Here is a 9,782-nt window from a genome sequence, read left to right on the forward strand (position 1 = left end):
GCTCAAAATGGATAGGTCATTCCTCAAAAGCAAGTATTCGTGTCAATGAAAGTGTCAGCGTCATCAAGATGAAAAGTCCTGACACCATTGTTTATGAACAAGATAGTCAAATGGCTTTGTCATGTTTTCATTATGACAGTTTACTCTGTCAATGTTTTCCAATGCAAAAAAGTCAGATCTTGGTGACACTACCTGAAAATGCTCAAGACAGCACTATTTGCACAGCCATTTGAAAAATACAGTAAAGTTACACATTACTGTATTTATTGAGGTAACTGAGTACAAGACACTGAATATGTATGTTTCACATTTTTACTGCATATGCTCTTTGCAATTCTAATTTGTTCACAGCATTGTGCAAAAGAAAAAATACACCCTTATTTACAATAAACATAAACTCCCTTTGGGTAGAGCTGTGCACAACTGTAAACAATATTACAGTACATATTGGAACTGAACATACAACATACATAGTACTCTAATCAATCATGCACATCCAGACGTTCCTCTCTGTCTGGCCACATAATTTCATCTACATCACAGCGACCTTCCATTTCTGTGTCACAGTATTGTAGAAATGGTACACACTATGTCCTGCTTGGTTCGTATATGCTTGTAAAGTGGGGGTTTATGGGATTCAGCTCTGACAGTGATTGTGGAGAAGTGGCTTATCATTGGTTGCAACTAATGCTTCACACACCCCTTCTCATCAGTGAAAGTTGAGATTCACTTGAAAGAAATTGTTCAATTTAGGAGACATTTTCAGGAAAAAAAAGATTTAAAAAAAAATGTGTAAAATTTGCTTGACAGATTTTGACAACTAGTTCAACATTTTTGTATGTAATGACTCAAGCAATGAAATGAGGACTATTAGTTTTATATGGAATGACTATTCAGCATTCACAAGTATAGTTAATTTTGACTGACATGACATAAGAAAATGATAATGTTATAAAACAGCAGAGAGTTGTATGAAAGCAATTGATTCATGTCCAAAAGCATTTGCAATTTGTTCGAAGGAATGAGAAACTGCTACTATGATGTGCACAAATGACTAAATATTGTGGAGGTTGAACTAACTGTTGTGCAAATGTAAACAGTGATGTGAGAAATGCACCAAAGCGACTGAGAAAAAACTGTAAAGTGTATCGCTGCCTGAGAGGTCTGTCCGAAATCAGTTAAATGAGGTGCCTTCACAGTGTTTCCCACAGGATTTTTGGAGACTGTGGTGGGTGGACACCGTTTCCTCTAGGGGGGCATGCCCCCCCCGGAAGAAAAATTTGTACATTTTAAATTTAAATGCATAAATCTGGTGCATTTTGAGAGCAAAATTGTGACTACAAGAAGTGACTACATAAATGAAGAAATTTGTTCTTTTGTAAACAATTTTGTACTCTAGTAGCAAGTTATTTATTAGTTGCAAAAATGAATGTTGATGGTAGGTCACATACAAAAGAAACCGGAAATGATAATTCATAAATGGGGTCAAACGTAGTGTATACATTTGAACAATCTCACATATGTAGCAAAACAATTTATCTTTGATTAATTCATTTACTTCTAGAATAATCAAGCATATTACATATTTACATATCATATTTATTGTATTTAGTTTGCCATTAGAAAGTTTATAATAGTAAAATTTACTATTATAAATTTTCTAATGGCAAACTAAATACAATAAATATGATAATAGTAAAATTTACTATTATAAACTTTCTAATGGCAAACTTTGCACCCTGAATCTGTACATCTGATTTTCCTAGGCCTTAAGAAAAACCATTCAAAAGCCTGTTTATAATTAAAGTCTTCAGGGTTTGGCCCATTGTGGAGAAATCTCTCTCACAGTTAACTGTGGACAGAGGGATGGTAAGTCCAATAGCTGCCAAATGGCTGAGTAATGGGTAGATCTGCGTCCGTTCGTCACACTCACTGGCAAGCAGGGTCATAATTTCGGCTTGGTTCTTGCTCTAGGAAAATGATTTTAGAGGTTAGTTTACATTATTTAAATTGAACAAGGTGTCTGCAGGTTAAAATGAATAATGTAAAAAAAAAAAAAAACATTTGAGATTGAGTAAGGATTCATTGGATGACAGGTAGGTGTAAAGTGAGTTGGGTTTATTTACAATATTACTTTCCCATCAGGTAAGAGTAAAATTAAGTGTATAAGTGATAAAACATTAGGTAGATTTGGGGGATTTGAAGGCTATCATAACTTTTAAATTTGTTGCACAATGTCTAATCTTGAAAAAAAAAAGATAAATTAATTTAATTCATCATACATAAAACTATAATGTTTATGTTGAAGATCACGGTCATCTTCAATATTCACTCACTTTGAATGACCCTTTTCCAAGCATATGCTCTTTGAAGGACTGCCACTCCTGGAGAATTAAGGTCTCCTTCCCAGGGAGAAACTTTTTTGCCAGGATCTGAAGGTGGGAGTAGTTCTGATCATCACACAGTGTAGCTGCCGGTTGTCCCAAAACACTGAAGCCCCAATGATTTCAAGATTCTGAAACCTGCTTTCTATGTGATGTATCAGGCCACTGATGTAAGGGCTGGCAACCTACAATTAGCAGAAAAGAAAGTCTTAAAACAGCAGATAATCTAAGACAATCTTCCAATGAATTAACATGCTTTAATTCAGAATGCTGTGTTCAAAAAAAAAAAAAAAAGTTTAAATCTAGACAATGGTGTGGAGAACTAGAGTTTGCTACTGTATTCACTACTCATTATGAAGGCAAACTGGCTGGTTTTAACATGCCATTTCAATTAAGATATTTTAATTAATTGGAAGAGTGCCTTGGATTCTTCTTTGCTTTTTGAAACTTCGAAACCCCAAACCAAAGAGCACCTTCAATTTTAGACCTAGTACACTTTTATATTCTAATCTGGGAAACACCCCAACAAACAAACAAAAACATTTACCTCTCTTACAAATCTTGACCACTGCTTCTCCCGTGGCAAGTCCTCAACACCCTGCCCTCTCCTGTTCCTCTCCTCCTCATGATGGATGGTGAAATCTCCAAGTCTAAGGGGGTTATCAAGGTCTTGGTGAAGACAGGAAAGGAAAGACCCAGGTAGTAGCATCCCTGATGCGTTTGAGGGCCTCGATAGTGTTGGGAACTGTTATTGATAGCCACACCCTGTCTCATTAGAATAATGCAACTTTGATACTGAAAGTACATTTCCTGTCTGCAAGAGTAACATATTAACAAAAAGAAAGACACAACTACAGATATTAATTTGAAAATGTTTATTGAAATATATAAGAGAATGATATACTTGTACGAGAGTGATATACTTGTACGAGAGTGATATACTTGTACGAGATGATATACTTGTACGAGAATGATATACTTGTACGAGATGATATACTTGTACGAGATGATATACTTGTACGAGATGATATACTTGTACGAGAATGATATACTTGTACGAGATGATATACTTGTACGAGAATTATATACTTGTACGAGAATTATATACTTGTACGAGATGATATACTTGTACGAGATGATATACTTGTACGAGATGATATACTTGTATAGAATTATGATATACTTGTACGAGAGAGATATACTTGTAGGGGATGATATACTTGTAGGGGATGATATACTTGTACGAGATGATATACTTGTATAGAATTATATACTTGTACGAGATGATATACTTGTACGAGATGATATACTTGTACGAGATGATATACTTGTACGAGAGTGATATACTTGTAGGGGATGATATACTTGTACGAGATGATATACTTGTACGAGAGTGATATACTTGTACGAGATGATATACTTGTACGAGAGTGATATACTTGTACGAGAATGATATACTTGTACGAGATGATATACTTGTACGAGAGTGATATACTTGTACGAGAGTGATATACTTGTACGAGAATGATATACTTGTACGAGATGATATACTTGTACGAGAGTGATATACTTGTACGAGAGTGATATACTTGTACGAGATGATATACTTGTACGAGAGTGATATACTTGTACGAGATGATATACTTGTACGAGAGTGATATACTTGTACGAGATGATATACTTGTACGAGAGTGATATACTTGTACGAGATGATATACTTGTACGAGAGTGATATACTTGTACGAGAATGATATACTTGTACGAGATGATATACTTGTACGAGAGTGATATACTTGTAGGGGATGATATACTTGTACGAGATGATATACTTGTACGAGAGTGATATACTTGTACGAGAATGATATACTTGTACGAGATTGGTATTTGATCAGATAAACAAAAAGATGTGATCACATCAAAACAATGTTGAAAAGAAAAAGAGCCCAATAGCATACAAATATTAACCATCAAAGAATGAACAGACAACTGGTATTGTAATGCCTTCATTGAAGTATATATTAATTACTAACTAAAAATTGAACAAACAACTGGTATTGTATTGACTTTATTAAAGTATATATTAATTACTAAAAAATGAACAGACAACTGGTATTGTATTGACTTTATTAAAGTATATATTAATTACTAAAGAATGACAGACAACTGTTATTGTAATGCCTTTATTGCATGTATTAATCACTTATTAAAGAATGAAAAACAACTGCTATTATAATGCATTTGTTAGTAACATGTTAGTAGGTTAGAAAGGAACTAATATGTATTAGAAAGAAAAGCAATCTTACCGCTGAAGGATGTCTTGATCAGAAGAGCAGGTGGGCCAGAACACCGCAGCAGAAGAGAAGAGTCCAGAACAAAGAGGAGAGGCCTCTATATATAGACAGATATATGAGGGGAATTCCCAAGAAGATGACATCAAGTGGTCAGATAGTCTATAAAAGGCTGGACCATGAAGAGAACAGGAGGGGCTGCTTCATACCTGAGGCTGTACCTCCGACACCAGAACCAGCTGATGATGCCTCCATCGCTGATATTGCCTTGACTGAAGAACTTTTCAATACTTATACTTTATTTAATTACTTGTATAGAATGTTAGTAGAATATATGTAATGCTAGTAGTATTAATGTAATAAATAAATGAACTTATAACTTTATAACTAAACCCGGCCTCATGTGGCATTGATTTAAGTCGTTGAACCTGAACAGACCACGGAGAAGTCTTCTGTCTGATTGTAAGTATTTTAAAATGCTTATAATTTAGGTCAGATTTGACTTTCTTACCTAACCTGAGAATAATAAAAATAAGGTAAAGGTGCTTAGAGACACATCACAAAACATGGCGCCCAACGTGCCCGGGGCAGATTGATCATCAGTTACTGGCCAGGACTGATGACCAAATTGCTCGACAGTTGGCTTAATACTCGCTAGTGTGTTAAATATGTAGAGCATGAGATGAGAAGTTACTGAGGAGAAAACTATATCCTGTAAGACCTAAAACAGAATACAATAATTCTAAGATGAATTATTAGGTTCGACCCAGAAAGGGTTGAGTGCGCACACAAAAAAGAATAAACCGTACGAGCTTAGGAAGCTGTAGAGTTTATTTAGCCAACAGATGTGAGATAAGATCTCATATGGCAGGTCTCTGAGAGGCTGGAATAGCAGAAGAGACAGGGCTTTCTGTCAGGAGAGGGACGCCTCACTAACAGAAAGCCAGACTCTTCATTCAGGTTAATGTGAGTATTATGCTTGAATGGGAGAAAAAGTAGCTTTAAAAGTGAAATCATTGATTAAAGAAACTGAAATGAGTAAGCTGATCCTTTGGATCCCGTCCAGATTGGGTTAGAGAATAAGCAAAATACTTAAAAGTAAGTTAAAAGTGGATGATAGGACTTAAACGCTAAATAATTTAAAAATAAATGAAATGGTGAATGTAGGATAAATACAGTTTAACATGACAAATTGAGGAAAAATAAAAATATACTGTGTATTAGGAAGTTAAAAAGAGTTCAGGAAGAACAATGAGAGGCTATATTGTTAAAAGAATCATAAGATCAAAATAAGACATTGTGAATCAATCAGAGCATAAGAAAGAGAAAAATAGAATAATCATGGGATACATCTATATTAGCCTGGAAAAAATGAGAAGAGCTTCAATAGATTTTTTACCAAAGTAATAGTGAAACGGGCAAGCCCGGGGCAGAAACAGTGAGGTGTGTGAGTGTTTGAAGAGAAAGGGGCCTCAGATAAAAAGTGTGCGTAAACAGATTAGATCTAGGAGTGTGTGTACATTTAAATCCACGACACCACTCATATGTTTAAAAACTGTCTTTGACACGGAAAAGTGCTTGGAGTAACATCAGGGTCTAAACAAATGTATGCATTTTCCTTGTCAAAAGAACGACAGGTTGTTGAAAATTTAGGTAATAGCTTTCATAACTGAAAGTGAGGCATACATGTGTTTTCTCATGTGTGTGCGTTCATTCTAAGAATCACACATGCGCATGGGTGAGAAAAGATCGTAAAGTCAAAAATAGGACCTTTTATTCATTCTAAGAAAGAGGCCCATGGAATCTGTGTAAATCTCGTAGAGGAGTGACAGTACAGATAAGATCTGTCTTCTGGTACCTGAACTAAAGCGAAAGCCTATTATTAGAAAAGATTGCTGTGAGGAAACTTTATCTGCAGAGCAAATTTAATGTTTAGAAATAAAAACCGAACAAATAGAAATAAACAATACTAAGAAACAAATAGGATAGATACATTTAACTTTAGTTGAGACAAGACAATATGAACATCCTGTAAAAGCAGGGCAATTGATATGTGGAATAACCGATGTACCAATGTAATAGAAAATAAACAGTAAATATGTTAAAAGTGACAAATTAGAGAAAATAAAAGAACAAATATAACATGAAAGTGATAAGCAGGGAATGAGCAGCTAGGATAGTTGCGGCTCATCAGCAGCCTGTGAAATGCCTGCAGTGAGAAGAAGATTTACAACAGTCACTGTGAGACAGCTGTGGTAGTGAGATTTTGAATTACTCTTTATAGCATAGAGAGAGCAAACAATAGTGAATCACATTATAGAATATTAAAAGAGGCTTGAATGGGAAAAACATAAATATATATAGTTGAAAAAAATAAGTGTAAAAAGTGAAAGGGACTAAAATTAAATAAAGGCAAAAAGACTAATGAAATTAGTTAATGAAATATGACAAGAAGGTTGTCCCAAGAATAAATTAAACAAGCAAAAATAAAATATTAATTAGTTGCAGAGCATTATGCAGCTTGAGAAGTGATTTATAAAGGAAATAAAGTGTACAGGACAATTGCAATTTAGAGAAGAATAAAAGAACTGATGATAATACCCGAATAACAATAATACATTTTAGAACAAGTAGTCTAAAAAGATTATTATTAATAAGGAAAAATAAAAGAAAATAAGAGAAAGAGGACCTTTAAAATCTGTCTAAAATCTGAGAGAGAGGGGGAGAAGAGTCTCGGAGAGAAACAGATAAACCAGAGACATGAAGATTTACAATTACCCCAGACACTGGGAGTTTAGTGAGAGAAGAATAAGAGAACAGAAGGTCTAAAGAAATTAAATGACAAAATAAGAAAAAATTAAAGATAATTATAGTAACTCGTTGGATTTAAAATACTGAATTGAAACAGAGAACGAGGGAACAAGAAATTATAGTCCTGTTTTAAAAAGGTGAGGTGAGGCACATGGAAAAAAAAATGAAACAAAACCCAACTCATTCCTGAATAAGAATTTAACTTGTAAGTAAATAAGAGCTACAGGTTAATTAGCCTACATTACGTTGTACGAACATCTAAGAACAAGAATTATAAGAAATGTGGATAATGTTTTTGGACAGTGGTAATTTAACAGAAAGATAGGAAAACTGAGCTATAAGTGTTTAAAAACAAACAAGGACTCTAAAAAGGAAAATGAGCTGGATAAAATAATAACTAAAGAGAATTAAAATAAGTAATATGTGTTAAAGAATTAGTGGCATTAGATTATTGAAAAGATTAAGTAATAAGTAAAAGCAGATCTGATGAAATACATAAATGAACTCATGACAGTAAAGCAGTTAAGTAATCTAGCCAGACAGCTTGATTATACGAGCCTCAGAGGAAGCAGACTAGAAATCAGAGTAAAAAACTTAAACATGTTAGTGTTAAAATTATAAGAGATAAACAAAATCAATAAGAAAACAAATAGGCGGTGAGGAAAACACGAAAATCAGAAATATGCTGATTAAGTGAGAAGGACTAAGAGAAAGTCAAACTATGATTGATGCTGGAGCATTACCTAAAATTAGGTTAATAGAATAATATTACCACTTAAATTAAAGAAGAATTTAAGTAAACAAAATGAGTAATTGAATTACATGACCAAAGAAACATTAAAAAATAGTCATGGAGAAAGAGCGAGTCTAGGTCAGATCAGTTTTAATAAAGTAAGCTACACAAGCAAAAGATTTATGAGACAGTAACAGAGCGAATGGAAAAAGTCAAACAGGACTTTTAAAGTTGGATTAAACACAAAGGTAATAGAAAAAGACAGTGTCATAAGAAAAAAGTGCTGGAAAATAGCTACTAACATATTTGTTTAGAAAAATAAATAAAAATAAAAAACAATTAAAATGACAGAAAAAAATCTAAATTATGAAACAAGTTAAGCTATGAAAAGGCTTTGATGGAAAATAAAAAAGGAGTTTAATAAAAAAACAAATGTAATCAAGAAAAAACGACATAAAATAATGTAAAATTAATTACCATAGAAGTAATTAAAAGTAAAGTAAATGACATTATATATAAACGATACATGATGTAGACGTATGCAAAGACAAGCAACATATTAAGAAATATAAAAGAAAAAGGGATACAAATTTAAATTATAAATTGTGATGGATAAAAGGTTCAAAACTAATGGAAAATGAACAGATTAGACAATACAAAAATATTTTTATAAGCTAAGAAATATGTGTAAAGATGGACAAAGATATGAAAACAAACAAACAAACAAACAAACAAACAAAAAAAAAACTAAATAACATATTTATCAGATATTGTTGAAGAAATAACAATATCAAGATTAAACAAATATATGACTCTTATTAAAGTGTAATAGGAGGATTAGAGAAGTTCCAAAATATGAAAGCACATAAAACTAGGGAGGTTGATTACTAGAATTTAAAATTGAATAAAAGGTATGTTTTTACCAAATGCTATTAAGGAAAATAGGTGAGAATTAATGCTTTCTCTATAAACAACAAAGAAAGATTGCCATAAGGACCTACAATGTGTCTGTAGGTGATAATACTTTATAGCAGGAATGATATTTAAAATAGCGTTTGTCAGTTTTAGTCAATGCAAAGACTATAAAGATAACGATAAAGAAGCTTGGAAAAGCAGAACTAAATATGAAGAATGATAAAAAAAAATGAATTATTAACAAATACGTGTGTATTTAGAGGATATTAAATACAGTATTTACACACTAAATTGGTGAGAGCATAAGCTGAATTAAAATCCCTTAAATGAAAAGGAGTTTTTGAGACAAAAAGACCAAAAAGAGACTTGGTTAATAAACTGAGTCAAAATAGCAAATTTAATAAAGTAATAGAATAAAACAAAAGATAAAGATATTTGTTAAAGAAACAGTAAATGGTACAGTTTACAACATTATGAAGAACAAAGATGAACCAAAAGCTCTAAAATACACATAAAACCAATTATGAAAGTACGTACATACCTGTTTGGATGTTGACTGAGATTGAGTTCTACTTGTAAACAGAGGAATAACAGCATTGATTTAAAGTTGTAATAAGCTCCATGATAAAACTACGACATAGCTTACTATGA

Source organism: Megalobrama amblycephala, linkage group LG1, assembly GCF_018812025.1.
Source record: "Megalobrama amblycephala isolate DHTTF-2021 linkage group LG1, ASM1881202v1, whole genome shotgun sequence".
Classification (NCBI taxonomy): domain Eukaryota; kingdom Metazoa; phylum Chordata; class Actinopteri; order Cypriniformes; family Xenocyprididae; genus Megalobrama; species Megalobrama amblycephala.